We start from the raw sequence: 27,125 nt of genomic DNA on the forward strand, positions 1-27,125 counted from the left end.
AAAATAGACCTTGACATTTGGGAGTTGTAGTTGCTGGGATTTATAGTTTACTTACAGTCAAAGAGCATTCTGAACCCCACCAATGATAAAATTGGGCCAAACTTCCCACAGAGAGCCCCCATGAATTGAAGGCACTTGCTGACATGAACCTCCCTCCAGCCTTGCATGCTCTCCCTCGCCCACACGAGTATCACGCTGCAATGCACCGAGCACGCCTGCTCTCCCCTCCCCCCTTGGCTGAGAGGCCAGCCAATCACAGCTGAGGAGGGCTTTTATTGGAAGGATTTGCCATCTGTTTCCAAAAAGGAAGAGAAGGATAGGTGGAGAGATCTTTAGCCTGAAGGGACTTGCTGGCGCTAGCCTCCCTCCAGCCTTGCACACTCTCCTTCGCTGACATGCGCAGTGCACACCTGCTCTCCCCTCTCCACTTGGGAGAGGGATTTGCTGGCGTGAGCCTCCCTCCAGCTAGTGCGAGCCTCCCTCCAGCCTTGCATACCCTCCCTCACTGACATGCACAATGCACGCCTGTTCGCCCCTCTCCTTGGGTAAGAGATTTGCTGGCGCGAGCCTCCCTCCAGCTGGTGTGAGCCTGCCTCCAGCTTTGCACACCCTCCCTCACTGACATGTGCAATGCACGCCTGCTCTCCCCTCTCCGCTTGGGAGAGGGATTTGCTGGCGTGAGCCTCCCTCCAGTTGGTGCGAGCCTCGCTCCAGCCTTGCACACCCTCCCTCGCTGACATACGCAGTGCACGCCAACTCTCCCCTCTCCGTTTGGGAGAGGAATTTTCTGGCGTGAGCCTCCCTCCAGCTGGTGTGAGCCTCCCTCCAGCCTTGCACACCTTCCCTTGCTGACATGTGCAGTGCACGCCTGCTCTCCCCTCTCCACTTGGGGAGGGATTTTCTGGTGTGAGCTTCCCTCCAGCTGGTGTGAACCTCCCTCCAGCCTTGCACACACCCCCTCACTGACATGCGCAATGCACGCCTGCTCTCCCTTCTCTTCTTGGGAGAGGTATTTGCTGGCGTGAGCTGGTGCGAGCCTCCCTCCAGTCTTGCACACCCTCCCTCACTGACATGCGCAATGCATGTCTGCTCTCCCTTCTCTTCTTGGCAGAGGGATTTGCTGGCGTGAGCTGGTGCGAGCCTCCCTCCAGCCTTGCACACCCTTCCTTGCTGACATGTGCAAAGCACGCCTGCTCTCCCCTCTCCGCTTGAGAGAGGGATTTGCTGGCGCGAGCCTCCCTCTGGCCTTGCACACCATCCCTCACTGACATGCGCAATGCACGCCTGCTCTCCCCTCTCCGCTTGGAGCCTCAGGAACAGCCCTCCCTTTGACTGACAGGACGACCAAAAGCAAGAGCAGGAGAGGCAGAGAAATCTTCATCCTTCTCTGCCAAAGGGGTTCCAAAGACCATCTTGGTCTTTGGTGACCCTCTGAAACCCCCCCAGGGGTCCCGACCCCCAGGTTGAGAAACGCTGACTTAGAAACAAAGTCCATGGAGATCATAGGGTTTACAACCAAAATGCCCGCGGGATCCCACTGCTTGGATTCTCTTGCCACCTTTGCCTCTCTCCAAAAAGCAAACATCAGGTGCAAATGTCAACTTTAGAAAGAAAAACAGAAAAATGCGTGCACATCCCTCACGCCAAGATAAGGTTTCTTTTTATTCCAGAGGGGAAAAAAAGAAAAGAAACGAAAAAGACACACACGGCGTTGCCAAGATTCGCTGGCGATAGGTGACGGGCCAAAGCAAATGCCGCCCGAAAGAAGCCGAAACCTTGCAACTAACAACCTCCTTTGTGTCAATTTAAGCAAATATTGTGGCGTTTCCATGGCAATCCCTGCTTTGAATATCCACAACACTCACTTTTTTTTTCAACATGAGAAAAAAGGGCTTTTCCTGTTTGTGCTTCAGCGATACAACCTGTAAATATTTTCTGCCTGAATGCACGTTCCCTGCAGAAGGCCTGGAAGGGAGGTACAAGGGAAAGCCCTTCCTCCTCAGGAAGGACTCTGATTTGGGGGATTTGTGGTTCTCCCTCACCTGCGGAACGAAATCTGGAAAGGTTTACGGAAGAAGCAGTGGGTGGGTTCATGCAAATTCCACACCAATGGAGAGAATAAGAAACACTGGGGTGTCTGTGGTGAAGGAAACACATAATAATAAAAAACATGCATGTGTGTGTGCAACTAGGGTGTCCACTTGCACAGACAAGCTGCATTCTCTACAAAAACTATAGCTCCCACTACTCAGGAGACACCAAAGGCCCTCCCTCCAATAACACTGCAGGTTATAGTGAGTGCCATGAATATGTTCAAGAGCCCTGCCAATGTCCTCTCCAAACACCACACTGCCCACCACCCAAGGAATGCTTTCATTCGGGGACCATTTCATCCTAGATTGTACGTGCTTCCTCCACCACAGACATGCCAGTGCTTCTTATTCTCTCTAGTGTTCCTTACTTTCTTCTGCTTCTCCCTTAACCCTTTCCTACTCTTATCAACTCTGTCTGCATAACAAACAAAGCAGAACTAACCAGCAACTCAACATACTGGGATTGGCTCCACATGATGGAAGTTGTAGTTCATGGTGAAACAAGTCAGAGCACTGTGACCGCCACTGACAATGGACCTGGACCACATTTGGCACACAGAACCCCCGTGACTAAAGAAAAATACTGGAGAAGTTTGGGGGGAATTCACTTTGATTTATAGCCATTGTACATACTGGGATATATAGTTCACCTGCAATCAAAGACCACTCTAGACCCCACCATCAATGGCCCTGGACCTCACTTGGCACACAGAACCTCCATGACCAACTAAAAATGCTGGAGGGTCTGAGGGGAACTGACCTTCATTTCTGGGAGTTGTAGTTCACCTAAATCTAGAGATACTATGACCACCACTGATGACGGATCTGGACCAAACTTGGCACACAGAACCCCTATGACGAACTGAAAATACTGGAGGGGTTTGAGGGGAACTGACCTTTATTTCTGGGAGTTGTAGTTCACCTATATCTAGTGATACTATGACCACCACTGATGACGGATCTGGACCAAACTTGGCACACAGAACCCCTACGACCAACTGAACCTACTGGAGGGAATTGAGGGGACTAACCCACCACCCAACAGGGAGCTGTAGTTTATCCTGCAGCCAGAGATCACACTGATCTTGAGTAAACTTGCCCAACATGACAAATTTTAAGTACTGATGGAGTTTCAGGGGGCTAACCCAGCATCATGGGAGTTGTAGTTCACCCACGACCTTATGCATTTTGTAAAATTAAAAAATTTACGTTTTCGAATAACCTGGACTACCTACAGACAGTGAACCAAAAGACCGGCTCGTTCCTTCTCGGCAGAGCCCCTTCCCATAAGATTCCCACAAGATTGCCCTAGACTTCCACTGTGGCCAAGCAGTGGTTAATTGCATTTTCTGGATTTCCTGGCAGCAACGGCCTGACGCCAGGCTCCAAACATCAGCCTGCCCTGGAACTTTGGGGAAGTCCACTTCCTGTGGGATTTTCGCATGCTCTGGAAAGGTTGGCTCATCCAACAGGAAGTGTTTGTCCGGAACGCAGCAATCTCCATCAGAGCTCCAAACGTCAGAGGACGCAGCTTTCAAGGAACTCAAACATGTGGATACGCACCAGCAGGTACACATGCACACATCTACACACATATACACTCTGGAGTCATTCATGTAATTCAATGACCCAATGATGAAAAATAGAAGCTTGGAATAAAATGCTACAAACCACACAGGTTACTTGCAATGAGTTACTTTTTTCTATACCAGTGGTTCCCAACCTTCTTCTGACCACTCTCCAACATTAGTACCAAAAGGGTTATGAATCGGTTCGGTCAACATTGTCAAAAATATTAAATATTATCTAAGCACTGAAAGGGTTAAATGGATGCAACGCCTCTGCAAAAGCTGCAGTTCAATATAAGCAGCCATCAGTCAGTGTGAGAGATCGCTGTGTGAGAAGGCCTCAGTGTGAGGTAGGCCTCAGTGTGTGAAGGCCTAGTATGAGGATGCCTCATTGGGAGAGACAGCTCCAGTGTGAAGGCTGCTGTGTGTAAAATGCTACTGTGTGGAGCTCCTGTATAACTTTAGTGTGGTAACTGGGAGGCCGGGGACCATATTTTAGTTCTTGCGGACCACTGGTGGTTCATTGAGAAGGCCTCAGTGTGAGGTAGGCTCAGTGTGTGAAGGCCTAGTATGAGGATGCCTCAGTGGGGGAGAGAGCTCCAATGTGAAGGCTGCTGTGTGTAAAAAGCTACTGTGTGGAGCTCCTGTATAACTTTGGTGTAGTAACTTGGAGGCCGGGGACCATATTTTAGTTCTTGCAGACCACTGGTGGTTCATCGAGAAGGCCTCAGTGTGAGGTAGGCTCAGTGTGTGGAGGCCTAGTATGAGGATGCCTCAGTGGGGGAGAGAGCTCCAGTGTGAAGGCTGCTGTGTGTAAAAAGCTACTATGGGGAACTCCTCTATAACTTGATGTAGTAACTGGCAGGCCGGGGACCATATTTTAGTTCTTGCAGACCACTGGTGGTTTATGGACCACAGGTTGGAAACCACTACTCTAAGGAGAAGAGAGCAGGACTTGCTCAAAGCCCCTTTGTGGATTTTCAAGGCAGAGTTAACCAAGGTGACCAATGGCAACATTCACACTTGCCTCCAACAGGCAAGAAATCTTTCTTCCACCCTGGACATTCCAAAGATATATAATCCAGCCTCAATGCCTGGCTGCTTCCTGCCTGGGGGAATCCTTTGTTGGGATGCTAATCAAGGTGGCAAGTTGCAACATTCACACGTGTCTCAAGCAGACAAGAGTTCTTTCTCCCACCCTGGACATTCCACAGATATATAATCTAGCCTCAATGCCTGGCTGCTTCCTGCCTGGGGGAATCCTTTGTTGGGATGCTAATCAAGGTGGTAAACTGCAACATTCACATGTGTCTCAAACAGACAAGAGTTCCTTCTCCCACCCTGGACATTCCACAGATATATAATCCAGCCTCAATGCCTGGCTGCTTCCTGCCTGGAGGAATCCTTTGTTGGGATGCTAATCAAGGTGGCAAATTGCAACATTCACATGTATAAACCTCACTTACTTGGTTTCCAACAGACCTCACAACCCCTGAGGATGCCTGCCATAGATGTGGGCCAAATGCCAGGAGATAATGCTTCTGGAACATGGCCAGGAAGCCCAGAAAACTCACAACAACCCACACTTGAAAAATTCAGGGTACAATGAAGTCACTCCACAGGATCCGAAGACCCTTTTCAAAGTCACAGTACTATAGGATAGCATTACATGAGCTTTGCAGGCCCAACACGGCTCTCTTAGGTCTTTATTATCCCGCTTTTCCTACAGCGCAGGCCTCGTATGAATGGAAAGAGAGCACTCTGCAGCTCAAAGGCAATCCATCATAGCCCCAAAGGACAATGACAAACAAATAAGATTCATGTGAAAACCAAACACTGGACTGAGGTAGTTTGAAAGCCTTTAAAGACCTAATAAAAGAAGAAGACAGGGATGCAATAGGGTCCATTAAAAGACCCTTCCGAAGCAGTCAGTTAGTGGCCAAATACACAACAGAAGGAGAACAACGAGGGAAGAGATCGCCCAACCTGAAGATTTCGATATGTGGAACCGTTTTTGCACACAGGGTCCTCGCTGAGCCGCATTTCCTCCTTCTCCGCAATGTTTGATCTGCAAAGCGGCTCCTCCCCGTCACCTTTGTCAGGTGAGTCAAGGAATGGGGGCTGATGGAGGGGGCCGAGATAAATGTCAAAAGTTTACTCTGGACTCCCTCCATCTTCCCAGCAGACAATGGGCAGGAGGAAACGCGGTGAAAGAGTAGGATTTACTGTACCCACCCCCTGCGCTGTCCTGGGAGGGCCCGCCTCACCCAACACAACCTCTTCTATAGGAAAACAAATAGACCAGCCCAAAGCAGAATTAGAGAAATAAAGCAAAAAAAGAAAAGGTGGAGGGGAACTAGCCGGTGCTGTTGGTTCAGCCGAGCCTAAGCTGTTGTTATTTGTTAGGTTGGCACGCAATCACCTTGGCAATGCCCAGGAGGGAGGTTGGAAAAATGGCTCGCAATGAGAGCGGAAACAAGATGTCAACGTGACAATACCACTTTAGTGCTGCTAATAGCATTTTTTGGGACTTGGGGGGGGGGGGAGGGATTAGGATGACTTGACCCCCAAAACTAGTTGCTGTTGTTGGGAACAACTAATCCCCTGGTTTTCGTCTTTTCACTTGTTTCAAGAATGCGGGTTTGCTGGTCAAATTCACTCTCACTATGTCTCTTTCATAAGAAGGATGTGAAACATGTCAACAACTACGAAGGTTATCCATAAAGTAAGGTTACAAGACATGTAGCTCTCGCGGGGAATTTTCACAGGGGAAGTTGGTAGCACTACTGTGGGAAGCCAGCGGAAGCAAACGAGCAGTGCCGGTCGTCAGTAGCTCATCAACTGGCTCGTCGAGCAGTGCAAAGTTTGCGCTGTATGGGGGATATCGGGAAAGTATGATTACAAGGCACGTAGCTATCACGGGGAATTTTCGTGGAGTAAGTTGGTACCACTGCTGTGTAGCAGGAAGCCAGCGGAAGAGAAAAGCAGTGCCAGTTGTCAGTAGCTCACTGACTGGTTCATCAAACAGTGTGAAGTTCACACCATATGAGGGATATCCGGAAAGTAAGGTTACACGGGGAATTTTCCCTTCCCTTCCATCCTTTTCTCCTTCCTTCCTTCCCTCTCTCCCTTTCTCCTTCCTTCCTTCTCTCTTTCCTTCCCTCCTTGCTTCTATTCTTCCCTTCCACCCTTTTGTGCTTCCCCCCTTCCTTCCCTATTATCTTTCCTTCCTTCTCTATTCCCTTCCTCCTTCCCTTCCTTCCTTCCTTGCATCCTTCCCTTGTGCCCTTCCATCTTTCCTTCCTTTGCTTTTCCCTCCCTCCTTCCCTTTCCCCCTCTTTCTCCTACCATCCCTTCCTTTTGTCCTTCCTTCCTCCTTCCCTCCTTCCTTCTATCCTTCCCTTCCACCCTTTTGTGCTTCCTTCCTTCCCTTTGGCTTTTCTTCCTTCTCTCTTCCCTTCCTTTCTTCCTTCCCTTCCACCCTTCAACCCTTTCCTTTTGTCTTTCCTTCCTTCCCTCTTCCTCCTTCCCTCACTCCCTCTTTCTCCTTCCATCCCTTCCTCCCTTTTGTACTTTCTCCTTCCCTTCTTCCTTCTATCCTTCCCATCCACCTTTTTGTGCTTCCTTCCTTCCCTTTTGTCTTTCCTTCCTTCTCTCTTCCCTTCCTTCCTTGCCTTCCACCCTTTCAGCCTCCCTTTCTTTCCTTTTGTCTTCCCTTCCTTCCTGCTTTCCTCCCTCCTCCCCTCTCTCCTTCCTCCTTCCATCCCTTCTTCCCTTTCGTCCTTCCTTCCTTCTCTCTTCCCTTTCGCTTCCCCTTCCTTCCTTTCTTCCTTCCCTTCCCTCTTCCTTCCCTCCTTCCCTTTCTCTCCTTCCTTCCCTTTCATCCTTCCTTTCCTTACCTCTTCCCTTCCTTCTTTCTTCACTTCCTCCTTCCCTTTCTCCTGCTAAAGTTTGCCCATGCCTAATTTGTGGAAATGGGGCTAATTTTGAGACTCAAGTGACTATAGACACTAGCCCTCTTTCTTCCAGAGCGACTGGTCACACAAAGGCAACATCATTTGAGATCACCATCTTATTTTTATCTTGTCCTCAGAGGATTCGTTCTCAGCCTTATAGGAAATAACAATTGGGAAACCAACCATCCATGAAGCGATCTGACCTTCCCAAGGAGCCACCTGCGCTGCTGGCCAATGTAGTATTTTGTGGCCATTAATTCTTTACATTAACTATGCATTATGGGAACAAATAACTGGGCTGTGACAAGCCGTGTTTGTGAAGCTCTCACGTGTCGGAAAACGTGTCGTCCACCTTCTCCCAAGTCTTCAAAGGAGAAGATTATTTTAGCCCAACATGCTAAACTAGGATTATCTCCATACATTGGGGCGCATTTGGAAAACTCAGTCACCGCAAAAAAATAAAATAACGTATGATCAGTCTATCTGGAAACTTTGAAGAGAGCCGTGAAAACTTTGAAGGCGTAATTATTGGCAAGCCTGCTGGGTTCAGTTTTAATATTGAACAGTGGACACACCTTGCAGATAAGATGATAAAAAGCACAGATCCTGGGAATGAAGGCTCCAGAAGACTTCTAAGCTGGTGCTGCACCCAAAATTCATAGCAGGGTTTCATTTACTTATACATACTTTACCTTCTTCCCACCTTGTTTAAGGCCATTGTCTCAAAGGAGAAGCAACCATGAACATGGCCCACAGATCATTGAAAATAGGGAAAGGCAGGCTCACAATGAACAATGCATTTGGTTGCTTAGGGCAGTGGTTCTCAACCTGTGGGTCCCCAGGTGCTTTGGCCTACAACTCCCAGAAATCCCATCCAGTTTACCAACCATTAGGATTTCTGGGAATTGAAGGTCAAAGCATCCACAGGTCGAGAATCACTGATCTAGATGGTCCTTGAGGGCCTCCTATGGTCACTATATAGATCTAGATGGTCCTTGAAGGCCTCCTAAGGTCACTATATAGATCTAGATGGTCCTTGAGGGCCTCCTAAGGTCACTATATAGCTCTAGATGGTCCTAGAGGGCCTCCTAAGCTCACTATATAAATCTAGATGGTCCTTGAGGGCCTCTTAAGCTCACTATATAGATCTAGACCAGAGGTTCTCAACCTGTGGGTCCCCAGATGTTTTGGCCTACAACTCCCAGAAATCCCATGTAGTTTACCAACTATTAGGATTTCTGGGAGTTGAAGGCCAAAACGTCTGGGGACCCACAGGTTGAAAACCACTGGCTTACGGAAAGAACAAATGGTCACTCGGGAAGCAGGGGAAACAAGTTATTCCATTAGGACAGTGGTTCCCAACCTGTAGTCCATAGACAGCCAGTGGTCTGCAAGAACTAAAATATGGTCGCGGCCGTCACTGTTACTACATAGTTGCAACGAGAGCAACTGATCTCGTGAAAAGAATGGAACATCTCCTCCAAATACATCTGGCTACAAAAACTCCACGGTAGCTTCACTTTTGGTTTGCCATATGTAACAAATGACTTGAAGGTGTGCAACAATTTTAAGGACTTCTTTTAATCCTAACTATTTTTCTTTCTTGCTGCTGGTTTCACACCAACTTTATACAACAAAGCTCTTCCATTATTAGCTTTCTGAAGTGCTACCTTTAATTATCTCATTCATATATATATATATATATATATATATATATATATATATGCCATCTGGAAATTTGCAAAAACATTTGATCTCTGTCCCTCCTGCTCACAGGTTGAGACTATGTGATATTAAGGTCTTAGATCTATAGATATATATCTGCAATGAAAAAGAAGACAGCACAAGATGTGTACGTCTCTGCCACGACACTCAAGGAAAAGCAACCCTGGCATAAGGAAAACAAGCAACAGAGTGTGGCATTGGGCACTAGGGGACAACCTTTTTAGTAGGGTCAGAAATAGCCCCTTACCTGGTCTCCTGTAATAAAGCTGGATCACCTTCGGGCGATCAAGCTGGCAGACCTACCAGGGAAGCAGAGGTTTCCATCTTCCGTCCTCTGCTGCCAAAGAGCCCTCACCCATTAGCATAGCTATGTGCCAACACAGCGAAACTGTTTTTGGGTGGATTTATTTCCAAGGGTAGGGTGAGATATTTGAAACAACCTCAAAAGGTGAGCTAGAGACTTGGAATTGATCCCCAGGTTGGAGAGAAAGGAAGGAAAACCTCCTCCAGGCAGATTGGCTAGTGACCCCGACAATGCCTTTCCACCTCTCGTTCTTGCCATCATTGCACCCTAGCGTCTCTTGGGACAACATGTTATCCAGTGTCAACATCAGTGCCAACCCAATGCCTGCACTCTGGATGGGGAAGGGGACCTTTTGTTGTGGTGGTGGTGGTGCGGGGAGACTAATGGACTACATGGACAGTCCTGATTTCGGCTCTGGGCTGAGAGGGGCGGTATATAAATATCGTAAATAAATCTATCTATCTATATATAAATGCTCTGTGCATAATGAGTACCTTAAAAACAAAAGAACCAATGAACGAAATCACACCAAATTTGGCAACAAAACGTCTCACAACACAAGGAGTGTCCATCACTCAAAAAATTATGATTTTGTCATTTGGGAGTTGTAGTTGCTGGGATTTATAGTTCACCTATAATCAAAGAGCATTCCGAACCCCACCAACAATTGAATTGAACCAAACTTGGCACACGGAACTCCCATAACCAACAGAAAACACTAGAAGGGTTTGGTGGGTATTGACCTTGATATTTGGGAGTTGTAGTTACTGGAATTTATAGTTCCCCTACAATCAAAGAGCATTCTGAACTCCACCAACAATGGAATTGAACCAAACTTGGCACACAGAATTCCCATGACCCTCAGAAATACCAAAAGGGCTTGGTGGGCATTGACCTTGAGTTTTGGAAGTGTAATTCACCTCCATCCAGAGAACACTGTGGACTCAGACAATGATGGATCTGGACCAAACTTGACAGGAATACTCAATATGCCCAAATATGAACACATATGGAGTTTTGGGGAGATAGACTTTAACATTTAGGAGTTGTAGTTGCTGGGATTTATAGTTACCTACAATCAAAGAGAATTGTGAACGCCACCAATGATGGAATTGGGTCAAACATCCCACACAGAACCCCCATGACCAACAGAAAATACTGTGTTTTCTGGTGGTCTTTGGTGACCCTTCTGATATCCCCCTGGTGACCTCCCCTCTGGGGTTTTGACTTCCCAGGTTGAGAAATGCGGCCTTAAGGCCATCCAGTCCAACTCCCTTCACCAGAGTAAGAAAACATAATCAAAGCCCTCCTGACAAAGGACCATCCAGCCATTTACACACACACACACACGCACACACGCACACATGTATATGACAGATGCAGTATCAAAGACTTGAAAGGGACCCCTAAAGAAGGACAATGATATGTTGCATGTTCCAGAGTGGGCAAACCAGAGAATTTCCACATCAACACTGATAAAGAAACAACAAGAAATACTGTTTACCCACAAGAATAAAGACATTACATAGATTAGAAACCAACACTTTCTCATTACTTTATTTTCCAGTTGACCAGACTGGGCCACAGCAACGCGTGGCAGGGAACCGCTAGTAATAAATAAATAAATACATGAGAGGAACCTCCTGGGTATTGACTACGGATGTGTGATCTGTTAAAAATGGTTCAAAGGTCATGACAAAACTTGGGGCACTGGTGCTTCATTTCTAAAGTGTTTCTAAAGCAGTGGTTCTCAACCTTCCGAATGCCGCGACCCCTCAATACAGTTTCCTATGTTGTGGTGACTCCCAACCATTAAATTATTTTCATTGCTATTTCATCACTGTCATTTTGCTACTTTTCTGAATCATCATGTAAATATCTGATATGCAGGGTGTATTTTCATTCACTGGACTAAATATGGCACAAATACCCAATACGCCCAAATCTGAATAGCGGATTGGGGGGGGGGGGGGTGATTTCTCATTTGGGAATGGTAGTTGCTGGGATTTATAGTTCCCCTACAATCAAAGAGCATTCTGAACTCCACCAACGATGGAATTAAGCCAAACTTGGCACACAGAATTCTCATGACCAAAAATACTGGGTTTAGTGGGCATTGACCCTGAGTTTTGGAGTTGTAGTTCACCTACATCCAGAGCATACTGTGGACTCAAACAATGTTAGATCTGGACCAAACTTGGCACAAATACTTAATATTTCGAAATGTGAACATTAGTGGAATCTGGGAAATAGACTTTTGACATTAGGAATTCATAGTTCACCTGTGGGGGTTGCAAGGGGGTTTCAGAGGGGTCACCAAAGACCATCAGAAAACAGAGAAGGCTGAAGATCTCTCCGCCTGTCCTTCTCTTCCTTTTTGGAAACAAACAACAGCAATCCTCCCACCAAAAGCTGTCCTCCGCTGTGATTGTCCAACCTCTCTGCCAAGGAGAGGGCTGTTTCTGAGACTCCAAGCAGGGAGGGAAGAGCAGGCGTGCTCAGCACATGGCAGTGTGGTGTGCATGTGTGGGCAAGGGACAGCATGTGAGGCTGGAGGAAGGCTTACACCAGTGAGTCCCTTCAAGGCATGGCGGCTCTGTGTGGAATGTCTGGCCCAATTCTATCATGGGTAGGGTTCAGAATGCTCTTTGTAACTGAACCATAAATCCCAGCAACTACAACTCCCAAATGTCAACGTCTTTCCCCCAAACTCCACCAGTGTTCATATTTAGGTATATTGAGTGTTCGTGCCAAGTTTGGTCCATATCTATTAATGTTTGAGTCCACAATGCTCTCTGGATGGAGGTGAATGACAACTCCAAAACTCAAGGTCAATGCCCACCAAACCCTTCCAGTATTTTTTTGTTGGCCATGGGAGTTCTGTGTGCCAAGTTTGGTTCCATTCCATCATTGGTGGGCTTCAGCATGCTCTTTGACTGTAGGTGAACTATAAATCCCAGCAACTACAACTCCTAAATGTCAAGGTCTATTTTCCCCAAACTCCACCAGTGTTGACATTTGGGCATATTGAGTATTCATGCCAAGTTTAGTCCAGATCAACCTATATCCAGTGCTCTCTGGATACAGGTGAACTACAACTCCAAAATTCAAGGTCAATGCCCACCAAACCCTAGTTCTGGGAACCAAGTTTGATTGAATTTGGTCCAGTGAATGAAAATACATCCTGCATACCCAAACTTTACATTACAATTCATTACAGTTATGAAGCAGTGACGAAAATAATTTTAAGGTTGGGGTCACCACAACATGAGGATGAAATGATTGCGGCATTAGGGAAGTTGAGGAACACTGGGCTACATGCATTCGGGACACACTGTAGGCATAGCTTTTCTTAAAAGACAGGACTCTTGTCAAGGTGTGAAGGAGCTTCCCTCTCCTGGAGTATTCTATGCAAAGGCAGACTCGCAAACCTTTCCTTATCTCCTAATAAATATCAAGGCTGCCGAGAGATGCCTATCTTTTCCCCTCCTTCTTGAACCATGCTTGGTGACCCATTTTTCCAAAGCCGGGTACGATGCAATCCGGGCCCTGGAGTGCTGGAGCTTTCCCAAAAAAAGCCGGGAGATTTTGCAACGATTACAGCAACCGGGGAGAAGTAATAGAAAAGTAATAAGTGATCAAAGCGGCGGGTGGTGAAGCCGGAGACGTTGGGCAATTCGGCAGAAAGCCTTCCTACACAGCTGGGATCTTCCGGGGACGCTGCAAACAAACAGGACTGGCGAGGGTTGGCATGGCAAGCTGGCTTGCATTCCTCAACAAGAAACAGGGCAAAGTTGCGGCTTTTGCAACCGTTTGGTTCTAGAACCCAGAAAACACACCGAGGGAAGGAGGGTTAGGCACAACACTGGGCAATAGGAGGAAGGTGCTCCAGTTGGTCACTGAGAGGAGGCTATGGGACGATAGCATTGTGCCCCATACAAATGTTGCAATGGCCAGTATCACATCCACCGACACACCAGTCAGTTTTTATATATGCAATGTGTATACTTCTGTTTACTTATGGCCCAATCCTGGCTGTCCTGAGTCCCCTTGTGGGGAGAAGGGCGGGATAGAAATGTATGTAATAATAATAATAATAATAATAATAATAATAATATCACACAGTCCTAGACGCTTGGACTTGTGATTTTGTGATATGAAAACCAGCATATAGATCTCGTTTGCTGTAACATACTGTGCTTTTGTGTCAATAATAATAATAATACTGCGTGCATAATTCGAAAATACATCACATAGTCCTAGACGCTTGGGAAGTGTTCGACTTGTGATTTTGTGGTACGAAATCCAGCATATAGATCTCATTTGCTGTCACATACTGTGCTTTTGTGTCAATAATAATAATAATAATAATAATAATAATAATAATATGAATGTGACTGCAATGTATACACGCAATACGTATACTTCTGTTTACTTCTACTATACGAATGTGACCACATGCCACCGGAGATTGCTATTCAGCTGCTCCGGAAGCAAAATAGAGAGATTATCACAAAGGATTACCACATCACCCACTTCAGAGGAAATGTGCTACAAAACAGGAGCTTTTTTGTTGAGTTCCAGAGACAGAGAAGCAGATGGTGAAAACAGAAGATCTGCCTGCCTCAAGGGAGATTGCTTCCTCCATCAATGTTTAACATCTACACAAATGACCAGCCACTGCCAGAAGGAATGGAGATTTTAATCTATGCTGACGACTGTGCCATCGCCACTCAAGCAGGGAGCTTTGAAAGGGTTGAACAGAAGCTCTCCAAAGCTTTAGGTGCTCCTACTGCCTCTTACAGCGAAAACCAGGTTACACCATCAATGTTTCACATTTACACAAATGACCAGCCACTGCAAGAATGGACAGAGAGTTTAATCTATGCTGACAATCGGGTCATCACCGCCCAAGCAGGGAACTTTGAAATGGTTGAACAGAAGCTCTCCAAAGCTTTAGGTGCTCTTACTGCCTATCACAGGGAAAACCAGCTTGCAACTTCACATTTACACAAATGTTCATCCACTGCCAGAGGGGACAGAGAGTTTCATCTATGCTGATGATTGTGCTATCACCACTCAAGCAAGGAGCTTTGAAATGGTTGAACAGGAGCTTTCTGAAGCTTTACGTGCTCTTACTGCCTATTACAGGGAAAACCAGCTGATTCCTAATCCATCTAAAACTCAAACTTTTCACCTTAAGAACAGGCAAGCATCTCAAGCCCTGAGGATTACCTGGGAAGGAATCCCACTGGAGCATTGCAGCACATCAAAATATTTGGGAGTCACTCTGGACTGTGCTTTGACTTACAAGAAGCACTGGTTGACTATCAAGCAAAACGTGAGTGCTAGAAATAATATCATATGAAAGCTGACTGGCACAACCTGGGGATCACAAGCAGACACAGTGAAGACATCTTGCACTTTGCTACTCTGCTACTGAATACTGGGCAAACTTTGGCCCTCCAGGTGTTTTGGACTTCAGCTCCCACAATTCCTTCAATATATGGACGACATACTCATAACACACGCATGGGCCAACTTGGGCCTTCTATCCAGGTATTTTGGACTTCAACTCCTACAATTCCTTCAGTACGTGGACAACATCCTTCAATACGTGGATGACATACTCACAGCACAGGCATGGGTCAACTTGGGTCCTCCCTCCGGGTGTTTTGGACTTCAACTCCCACAATTCCTTCAGTACATGAACAATATCCTTCAATACATGGATGACATACTTAAAGCACACGCATGGGCCAACTTGGGTCCTCCATCCAGGTCTTTTGGACTCCAACTCCCACAACAGCCTAAGGTGCTTTCCTTTTCTCTCACAGTCGCTTATGTTGAAGTCCCAAAACACCTGGAGGGCCGAAGTTTGCCCATGCCTGCCCAAGAGTCTCAATGCACTGAGGCACCTTTTAAGAAAAGCGTAAGCCACAAAGCGCCTAAATCTGCAGGTCTGGAGGGAGTGGAAAGATGAAGGAGGTGATGAGGGAAGGGCCCAGCTGGAGTGTATAAAAGTTTATGGAAATCGTGATAAGATCTGGTAACACTACGATCCCAGGGGTTATCTGATGAAACCAACAGGTAGGAGATTCAGAGGAGATGAAATAAAAAATGTCCTGACAGGGTGCATCATTAACATGGGGAATTTGGTCCCAGAAACAGAGATTCAGGGGGGCTAAGTACCCTGAAGGCCATGAACAAGAGCCGCCAACCCCTGCCAAAGTCCTCCACAAACACAATCCTGCCCACCACCCAAGTGAAGCCTTTCATGAAGGCACAATTTCGTCCTAGGTTTTCTGTGTTTCCTCCACCACAGACATCCCAGTGTTTCTGTCTCTCTCCATTGTTGTGAATTTGCATGATCCCGCCCACTGCCTCTCCCTTAACCCTCTTCTGTGCGGCACAGCAAACAGAGCAGGATTAATCTGCAATTGGGGGTTGGGGGACTGACTCGACATGATGGAAGTTGTAGTTCACCCTGCATCAAGAGTACTGTGACCCCTACCAATAATGGACCTGAACCATATTTGGCACACAGAACATCCATGACCAACACAGAATACAAGAGAGCTTTGGGGGAATTGGTCTTGATATTTGATAGTTGTAGCTACTGGGATTTATAGTTCATCTGCAATCAAAAAGCACTCTGAACTTCACCAACAATGGGCGTGGGTCTAACACAGAACCTCCATGTCCAGCAAAAAACACTGGAGGGCTTTGCAGGGAAATCTCCTTGATTTGGGAAGTTTGGCTCAATTCTATCATTGGTGGTGTTCCTTTGATTGTAGGTGAACTATAAATCCCAGCAACTTCAACTCCCAAATGTCGAGGTCTATTTCCCTAAATTCCATTTGGGCATTTTAAGTATTCATGCCAAGTTTGGTCCAGATCTATCTTAGTCTGAGTCTGCAGTTCTCTCTGGATGTAGGTGAACTACAACTCCAAAACTCAAGGTCAAGGCTGACCAAAGCCTCCTAGTATTTGCTGTTGGTCATAGGAGTTCTGTGTGCCAAGTTTGGTTCAATTTCATCATTGGTGGAGTTCACAATGCTCTTTGATTATAGGGGAACTATAAATCCCAGCACCTACAATTCCCAAGTGACAAAATCAACCCCCCCCCCCCCCCCAACTCCACCAGTGTTCACATTTGGGCATATTGGGTATTTGTGACAAACTTGGCCCAGATCCATCATTGTTTAAGCCCACTGTGCTCTCTGGATGTAGGTGAACTACAACTCCCAAATTCAAGGTCAATACCCACCAAATCCTTCTAGTGTTTTCTGTTGGTCATGGGAGTTCTGTGTGCCAAGTTGGGTTCAATTTCATCGTTGGCGGAGTTCAGAATTCTCTTTGATTGTAGGGAACTATAAATCCCAGTAACTACAACTTCCCCAAACCCCACCAGTTTTCACATTTGGGTGTATTGAGGATTTGGTCCAGTAAATGAACATACATCCTGAATATAAGATACTTACAATTCAATTCATAACAGTAGTAAAATGATAGTTGTGAAGTAGTAACAAAAATAATGTTATGGTTGGGAGGTCAACACAACATGAGGCACTGCATGAAGGGTCGCGGCATTAGGAATGTGGAGAAAGACTACTCTAGGGACAAACAACTCTGGTGGCAACCAATTTCCAAAGTTGCCCAAGAGTAGGATGATAATGAAGAAAGACTTACCAAATGCAATAGTCAATCATTTTGGAAGAAACGTATAGACAGAGATATGTTGTGCTCAGCATATTAAGGGTGAGAAAAGAAAAAGAAAGGAAGAAACGATCTTCATCTTACTACAAAATCCCATTTGATGTGTTGTGGCACGAAAGTGTTTTTCACTGCATTTTTACAGCATGATCTCATGTACCCTGCAAAACGGGGTACGCCCAAAACAGCAGGTATTTTATGGGATCCACGCAGAGCAAATATATACACAATTAAGGAAAACACCACTCGCCGGGAGAGAGGCAGAGGCAGCAAGAAAAGAGTATTGGTAAATATTGAAATCAGCTGGCATCGGTGCCAGCTCCACTCCCAAAGAGAGAGGTTTGCAACATTAATATTGAGATATATCTGGAGATATATATACGTGTTTGCTCAAAGTCGAGAGCCAGCATAATTTTCCAGGAGCCAGTTAGTGGGAAAACTGGATTCTTGACCTCTGTTGTGCAGGTGGAAATCGCCCAGCCAGCATTTTTAGCGGGTCAGGTACATGGATTTCTGCATATTTGGATACATTTGTGTATTTAATGACCATTTTCCTGGAACCATGAGGCTGGAAACGCATTTAGGCCTCGGCCAAGGATGTGCCAACTATTAACTTAAAGAGTATCTATGCCCTGCTTAAAGTATACACATTAATCCAACTGGATAATTTATACAATCCATATATTTAGGGATATAAGCACATTAATTGCATGTTAATTAATCAGCACGGACAAGGCGAGTTGGGTAATCAAGCTGTTCGCTGCAATTCACAAACTCTACTTAGACCCTATTTAAATATCCAAGTAGGGTCTCGCTTAACTAACATAAACAAGCCGGCAGAACGTCAGATAACCGAAAATGTCGGACAATACGGAGTCTCCTAATGTTACCCATCTGGCACAGCACAAGACACCTAGAATACTAACAACAGGGACTCAAAGAGTTGAGGCAAGGCAACACCCCGGGACCAGAGAGGCCCAGATGGAAGAATAGCATGGAAATCAAAGAGGGAAAGAACGAAGACGCATCTAGGCATCTTCCCTCTAGGCAAAGACAAGTCCAACCTGGAGGTATTTCTAACCAGGTTCTGGGTTCCAGGTACAATGGAGTCTCGCTTATCTGACATAAATGGGACAACAGAACGTCAGATAAATGAAAATGTCAGATAATATGGAGTCTCCTACTGTTACCCATCTGAGGCGGCGCTAGACACCCAGAATACTAACAACAGGGACTCAAAGAGTTAAGGCAAGGCAATGCCCCGGAGCCAGAGAGGCCCAGACGGAAGAGGAGAATGGAAATCACCGAGAGAAAGAGGGAAGATGCTTCTAGGCATCCTCCCTCTAGGCAGAGATTTAAGTCTGACCAGGAGGTATTTCTAACCAGGTTCTGGGTTCCAGGTACAGTAGGATCTCACTTATCCAACATAAACAAGCCAGCGGAACGTCATATAAAAGAAAATGTCAGATAGGGAGTCTCCTACTCTTACTCATCTGACGCGGCACTAGACACCTAGAATACTAACAACAGGGACTCAAAGAGTTAAAGCAAGGCAAGGCAATGCCCCGAGGCCAGAGAGGCCCAGACGGAAGAGCTGCATGGAAATCACCGCGGGAAAGAGGGAAGACACATCTAGGCATCCTCCCTCTAGGCAAAGACTTAAGTCTGACCTGGAGGTATTTCTAACCAAGTTCTGGGTTCCAGGTACAGAGGAGTCCTGCTTATCTGACATAAACAGGCCAGCAGAACATCAGACAAATGAAAATGTCGGATAATACGGAGTCTCCTAGTGTTACCCATCTGACAAGGCACTAAACACCTAGAATACTAACAACAGGAACTCAAAGATTTAAGGCAAGGCAACACCCCAGGGCTAGAGAGGCCCAGATGGAAGAGGAGCATGGAAATCACCGAAGGAAAGAGGGAGATGCTTCCGCTTCCGGTCCTGCCTCTTTCCCCCCTTTCCTCTCTCTTCCTCCTCCTCCTTGGAAGATAAGCTTCCAGTCCACACAAGAGTGATACAAAGAGAAAATGCTTCCTTGGGATACAACCAGGATGACCCAGACTTTGCCGTGGTAATGGTTTTTTTTGTTTTTGTTTTACCTGCCTTCAGAGTCAGCACCGGCCCTGTTTTCCTTTCCTCCCAATCTCCTTTTTAACAGGCAAAATGTTTGGAGAAGTTTATGGAGCCTTTAAAAAAATCCGACAACAATCAAGTGGCTTAAACAAAAAAGGGCGTGTTGCCACAGGGAGGCCAGGCAGCCATAGAAACCACCAGTCCTTTGCGTTGGCCCAGGTGGAAACACGGGCGTTGCAGAAGACGCAATTCCCTCCCCAAAAAATTTAAAAGAGTCACTTAGAACTAAAAACAGTGGGAAGAAAAATGCAACATTCACCTTTCACACATATGTCAAGGCCAGTAAAAAGGGGGGGGGGGCGCCATACATCTCTGTTTCTTCCTGCTCACTTTGAGTGCAAACGAAATATAGTCCGTCAATGCACATCTCCGTGACTTCAGATCTATATCAGTGGTTCCCAACTTTTTATTTGACCAGGGATCACTTGACCAGGGTCCACTTGACCAGGGACCACTTTGTCCAGGGACCACTTTGACCAGGGACCGCTTTGTCCAGGGTCTACTTTGTCCAGGGACCACTTTGACCAGGGACCACTTTGTCCAGGGACCACTTTGACCAGGGACCACTTTGTCCAGGGACCACTTTGATGAGCAACCACTTTGACCAGGCACCACTTTGATCAGGAACCACTTTGTCCAGGGACCACTTTAACCAAGGGCCACTTTGACCAGGGACCACTTTGATGAGCAACCACTTTAACCAGGCACCACTTTGATCAGGAACCACTTTGACTAGGGACCACTTTGACCAGAGTGCACTTTGACCATGGACCACTTTGATGAGCAACCACTTTAACCAGGCACCACTTTGATCAGGAACCACTTTGACTAGGGACCACTTTGACCAGAGTGCACTTTGACCATGGACCACTTTGATGAGCAACCACTTTGACCAGGGACCACTTTGACCAGAGTGCACTTTGACCAGGGACCACTTTGACCAGGGACCACTTTGATGAGAGATCACTTTGACCAGAGACCACTTAGACCAGGGACCACTCTCCAAAATTAGTACCGAAAGTGTTACAAATCAGTTTTTGGTCACCTTTAGATTCGGTTTGGTTATTTGGGGTACTGATTCAGAAAACTGCGTTGAATAGACCACATCAGCTCTACTTTCTGATATACAAAACATATGCCATCCAGTAGTCACCATCTGCTTGCTTACAGGAAATCATATTTAATAATCTAGAGCTGATGTGGTAGTATTAATCTTGCATGGGTAGTCAGCCTCTCCACTCCTGACATCCCTGTTGCCTCGGGACTATAAGAGGGTTTTGTGAGACCAGACGTTTTCGTTGTCATGTTGTTTTAAGGCAATGGTGTAGTAATGGTGACCATATTTTTATTCTTGCAAACCACTGGAGGTCCATGGACCACAGGTTGGGAATGACATCTCCAGGACTTCCTATCTTTGCGCTATATGAATCAGCCAGAGCCTTATGCTCCTTGGGGAGAACTTTTTGGTCCTATCACTAACACAGGATGCAGGAGATAACCTTCTTAGTGGTGGTCCTCAAAGAAGGTTAAGCTGCCTTTCCTCCTTTCACCAGAAGCTAAAGACCTTTTCACTTCAACACAAACTGGTTTCCGAGGGTCATTTTATGCTAAAGATAATAATAATAATAATAATAATAATAATTATTATTATTATTATTTCAGGTATTTGTACCCCGCCCTTCTCACTCCCCCCCCCCCCCCCCGGACAGGGGGCTTCTGTTGTCAATTGTTTCCTTATGTGTTTGAAATTATTCCACGTGTCTTAAAATTCTACGGTATTTTGTTACAAAACGAGCCGGTTATTTTATTTCGGGGCTGTTTCACGCTTTCACGTTTTGGTAAGCTGAGGGAAAGACAGGGAATAAATAACACACAAAGTCAGTAATCCATTGCGGGAAGGAGAGGATTGAAAGGGTCAAGAGCAAGCCAGGGCACCCCCAAAAGTGTGCTCTTCTAATACAGATAATTGAGTTAAAGTGTGAGGATTTGCTGCCCTTAAGCCTCCCAAGAGTGAGGTCTTTCACCTTAAAGAAAGGAGAGGTGACACCAGCAGTGGATGTTTTTGTCCTGGACTGACTGTAGAAAACTCCAGGGAAATCCACCAATGAAAACAAGGAAACGCCTGACCAGGCAACACCAAGGTGTGGTCAAGATGGCAAAGGTTATTTATATGGAACAAGATGCAAGCAAGGAGAGGATGCGGCAGATTGCTTTTGTCTGAGCCCCCTAGGAAAAGGACAACACTCAGCCCCCTATTGTTGTATGTCAGCCTGTGATTGTGTCTGATATTCATCTTGATGTTCATGATGGGAATGATCTCCATGTTGATGTTCATGATGGGAATGGGAATGGTGTTCCTGATGATGGGCCTGGGAATGAGGGTTTGCTCGGGCCGGAGTTAAGTTCAGGAGAGAGTCCTGAGCAAGGCCACATTCCTGGGAGAAGCCTCTTACCACTTTTCTCAGAACAACTGTCTGAAAATGATGCAGAGATTGGTTTGCCAGTTGCAGGAGTTAATGAAGGAGAGGATAGTGAAACCGTGGACAGAAAGCAAAGTTTTAGTAAACAGAGGCAGAGCTTTCAAAGACTGAGGTGATCAGTTCGTCTACAACAAAAGAGAGATAACAAACCGTTATTTGGTGGGAAAGCCAAGAAAAATATTTTCCTTTCAGTTTTAGGGTTCTGGAAAAGGTTTATAGTGATTCATGAGAGACAGTTACCTCAGTCGAGTCAATGTTGTTATTTTATCACGGCCTTGCTTTCAAGTGCTCTGAGTTTCATGTACCAAGTTTTTGCCAAGCTTAAGTTTTGCCTATGGGATTTTCATGCTGTTTTGCTTCATAGTTTCAAGTGTCGTGCTTGGATTCCTATATACTAATGGATCTTGGTTCCCTTTGAAGCTTATGGGCTATCTTGGATTTTGGACTTTTACTGATTTGCTATTTTTTACTGTTTTGCCTATATAGATTCTACAATAAATTGCTGATTTTACCTAGCTGGTGTGGTGTTTAAGGTCAGAGGTGTTCCTGCTCTGGTGTACGACATCTATCTCCACTCCTTTGGTTGTAAGCAGAGGACAAAGGGGGAAAGTGGGAGGAGGAGAGAGAGATAGGCATTTTTAAAAAGTGGGTTGATGGGTTAATCAAGACGGTCCCTGCCCCATTGGGACGGTTGGAAAGAACACAATACAAAGAAGATTATGATCTAATCTGCTCTTGGGTTTACATTTCGATTTGAATGTTCTAAGAAGTGAGAAGGAGGGAGAGAAGGAGTGGTAAAGGAGTTGTTGTTGTTGATCATCATCTGTGTGGTACATTCTGTACAAAAGTTCAAAACAGGCAGTCCCGAGTTACAAACATCTGACTGACAATTGACTCCTAGTTAGGAACAGGGCTGAGGCAACAGGAAGTGAGAGAAATCTACCTTTCAGAAGGGAAATCTACTACTGGAAGAGTTATTATCATGAGGAGAAGGAGTCTCCACTGAAGCTTTATCTCCAATGTTTGTTTTCACAAGCCACATTTTTCAAAATCAAATTCTTACAGTGACAGAAAGTGAGAGGAAATCTTCTGAACAGGGGCATAAACAGTAAAACGAACACAGGAGTGTTCATCCTTCCCTATGCTATCCAAAGCTTACAGTAGAGTCTCACTTATCTGACATAAACGGGCCAGCAGAACGTGTGATAAATGAAAATGTCAGATAATACAGATTCTCCTATTGTTACCTGTCTAGACACCTAGAATACTAACAACAAGGACTTGAAGAGTTAAAGCAAGGTGACACCCCGGGACCAGAGAGGCCCAGATGGAAGACGAGCATGGAAATCATTGAGGAAAAGAAGGACACTTCTGCTTCCGGTCCTGCCTCTTTTCCCCTTTCCTCCTTCCTCTTCCTCCTTGTCTTGCCTATATATATATATATATATATATATATATATATATACACACACACACACACACATAATACATACATACACACACACACACTAGCTTGGAGACCTGGCGATGCCCAGGTTATTTGAGAAAGGCATTGTGTGCCAAGGTTGGTCTTTATCAGATATTTATGTGGCTCGCAGTGGTCTCAGGAAGGTACTGCGAGTTAGTGTTAGTGAAGTTAGTGAAGGTACTGCGAGTCCCATTGTCCATGGCCCATACTCCTTCAAACCGCAACAGGATGTAGAGTGGGTCATGGGTGCTCTGCGTGCGAATTTTGGTCTTGATCAGTCATTGCATGAGTATCGCAGAGGTCGGGAAGTGAGTGGAGGTACTTCAAGTCCAATCATCTGTGGTCCATCCTCCTCGAAACTGCACCAGGATGTAGAGTGGGTCATGGGGCCTCTGTGTGCAAAGTTTGATCTTGATCAGTCATTGGATGAGGGTTGTAGTGGTCTTGAGAAGTGAGTGGAGATACTTCAAGTCCCATCATCCATGGTCCGCCCTCCTCCAAACTACAGTAGGATGTAGAATGGGTCATGGGGGTTCTGTGTGCCAAGTTTGGTCTTTATTAGTCTTTGTTGGGGGCCACAGTGATCTGTGGGAACTGAAGGTTCGGTCACCCGTGCTGGTCACAGTGGCCTGTGAAAGTGGCAGCAAATCAGAAAGCTGCCACATACATACTGACATACAAACATTCACTTTTATAATATGTATATATGGAGTTACACTGTTCCAACTTACATACAAATTCAACTTACGAGCAAATCTACAGAGTTCATAACTCAGGGTGTTCGCTACCGATACGAAGCTGGTGAGATCTCTAGAAATATCAGAGACGGACACTTTGGGCAAGCCGAGCGCACCCGTTTCTCCTCGTCTTTGCCACATCAAGCAGAGAGTGGCGCAAGTCTCAGCTGTGGTGCCAGGGAAGTTTTGCTTACTCCACATTTCAGAGCGAAACAACCGAATTTGCACTTCCGAGCCAAATGTGTGGGTTAGAGCAGCGTGGATCTTTCAGCAGTGGAGTCCAAATTTTATGACAGTTCTCAGCTGAAAGAAAAAGGCACGCAATGCACCGATTTTGAAGAGAAATGCTCACAAAAATACACAATGTAGAGTGGCACAACATGAAAGGATCCAGACAACATTCCTCAACAATCTGACAAAAGACAACAGAAAATTCCTGAGAGCCAGCTTGACGGAACTGAATGGCTTAAAAAAACACACACAATAATTGAAAAGAAAAGGGATTTTTTGGTACCGGTTACTGGCCTCGCCAGTCGCCCATAAAAAATAAGTGGGAGAGTCACGTAAAGTGAGAGAAAAAAGGCTTAATTAGAGAGAGGGAGATGTTTTCCCACACCGGCTCAAACAGGGAGTACTTTTGATGTCAGGAGGGAAAGTATGATTCATGGGCATGTGTCTTTGCAGGGTAGGACCAGGTTTTGCAAAAGTTGCACTCTCTGAGCACCTGCATAGCTCAAGCCTGAACAATGTAACAGTATACAAAAGTCCCAGGCTCAGCCAGAGCTATCAGCATCATGCATCTTATTTTACAGTTGACACACACACGTTAACTGATCTCTTACAACCCCCAACAATATTATCCTGCATCAATAGGAGTCTAGTGTCTAGATCCAGGGAAGTCATGCTCTCCATGCTCTATTCTGCCTTGGTCAGACCACACCTGGAATCACACTGTGTCCAATTCTGGGCACCACCATTGAAGGGAGATGTTGACTTTAAGCTGAATTGTGTCGAGAGGAAGAGGGAAACTCAAAGGATCAAGGGTCTGGAGAACAAGCCCTATGAGGAGTGGCTTAAAGAGCTGGGCATGTTTAGCCTGCAGAAGAGAAGGCTGAGAGAAGACTCGAGAGCCATGGATCAAAATGTGAGGGGAAGTCCTAGGGAAAAGGGAGCAAGCTTGTTTTCTGCTGCCCTGGAGACTAGGACACGGAACAATATATAATAATATAATTCTAATATATATTATTAATTAAACAATAACTGATTAAAATAATAATAATATAAAAATAAATGTCGTAAAAATAAATAAATGGCTTCAAACTACAGAAAAGAGGATTCCACCTGAACATGAGAAGAACTTACTAATGATGAGAGCCGTTCAGCAGTGAAACTCTCTGCCCCGAAGGGTGGTGGAGGCTCCTTCTTTGTAAGCTTTGAAACAGAGGCTGGATGGCCATCTGTCAGGGGTGCTTTGAATGCGATTTTCCTGCTTCTTGGCAAATGGGGTTGGACTGGATGGCCCACCAGGTCTCTTCCAAGCCTTATGATTCTATGTTGTGAACTCCATGTTGTGGGGATCCTGGGCCCATAACTCAAACATGGGTCAACTTGGGACCTCCAGGTGCTTTGGACTTCAACTCCCACCATTCCTAACAGCCTAACAGTTGACTTATGTTTGGGTTATGAGCCCAGGATACCCACAACAAAGATCATACCTGGTGTAGAATGAAATAAGCCCATGAGGTCTCTTCCAACTCTATGAGTCTTTTATTCTAAGGAGGGTGGAGGTGGTGGAGGCTCCTTCTATGGAGGCTTTGAAACAGAGGCTGGATGGCCATCTGTTGGGGGTGCTTTGAATTTGATTTTCCTGCTTCTTGGCAGAATGGGATTGGACTGGATGGACCACGAGGGCTCGTCCAACTCTATGAGTCCATTATTCTAAGGAGGATGGAGGTGGTGGTAGCTCCTTCTATAGAGGCTTTGATACAGAGGCTGGATGGCCATCTGTTGGGGTGCTTTGAATTTGATTTTCCTGCTTCTTGGCAGAATGGGATTGGACTGGATGGCGCACAAGGGCTCATCCAACTCTATGAGTCTATTATTCTAAGGAGGGCAGAGGGGGTGGTATCTCCTTCTATAGAGGCTTTGAAACAGAGGCTGGATGGCCATCTGTTGGGGTGCTTTGAATTTGATTTTCCTGCTTCTTGGCAGAATGGGATTGGACTGGATGGCGCACAAGGGCTCATCCAACTCTATGAGTCTATTATTCTAAGGAGGGCAGAGGGGGTGGTATCTCCTTCTATAGAGGCTTTGAAACAGAGGCTGGATGGCTATCTGTTGGGGGTGCTTTGAATTTGATTTTCCTGCTTCTTGGCAGAATGGGATTGGACTGGATGGCCCACGAGGGCTTGTCCAACTCTATGAGTCTATTATTCTAAGGAGGATGGAGGTGGTGGTAGCTCCTTCTATAGAGGCTTTTAAGCAGAGGTTGGATGGCCATCTGTCAGTGGTGCTTTGAATTTGATTTTCTTGCTTTTTGGAAGACTGGATGCCCCACAAGGTCTCCTCCAACTCTAGGATTCTATGATTCTAAGAGAGAAGAGAGTGACCCAATCCACTCCCTGTAGGTTCTTCCTGCTTCCCAAGGTGGACATCTGTGGATGTCAGAGATACGCAGAGCGTCCAAGGACTCCCAGAGGCTGTGAGGGCTGGACGAGTGCGTCAACCATTCCGGCATCGACCTCTCCGGCTCATTCAAATATTTCCCTTTCTCTTCTTTTTTTTTTAATTTAATGTCCCCCATAATTCATCTGTCCCCAAAGATAATCAATAGAGGCTGTAATGAAAATTTGAGCCATATTTTACGATCCGCTTGCAGGAGAAAGGACCTCATCAGCAGGACCGGCCTTGGCTTGCGGCAGCGCTCCCAACTACAGGACCA

At 45.9% G+C, this 27,125-nt stretch overlaps 1 protein-coding gene across 2 annotated transcripts in view; it reads right to left on the minus strand.

Moving 5' to 3' along the window:
* The window catches only part of CASZ1 (castor zinc finger 1), a 379,132-nt gene that overhangs the window by 276,281 nt on the left and 75,726 nt on the right, over nucleotides 1–27,125 (minus strand). The window lies entirely within an intron of this gene.

Source organism: Anolis sagrei, chromosome 13 (genome assembly GCF_037176765.1).
Source record: "Anolis sagrei isolate rAnoSag1 chromosome 13, rAnoSag1.mat, whole genome shotgun sequence".
NCBI classification, from domain to species: domain Eukaryota; kingdom Metazoa; phylum Chordata; class Lepidosauria; order Squamata; family Dactyloidae; genus Anolis; species Anolis sagrei.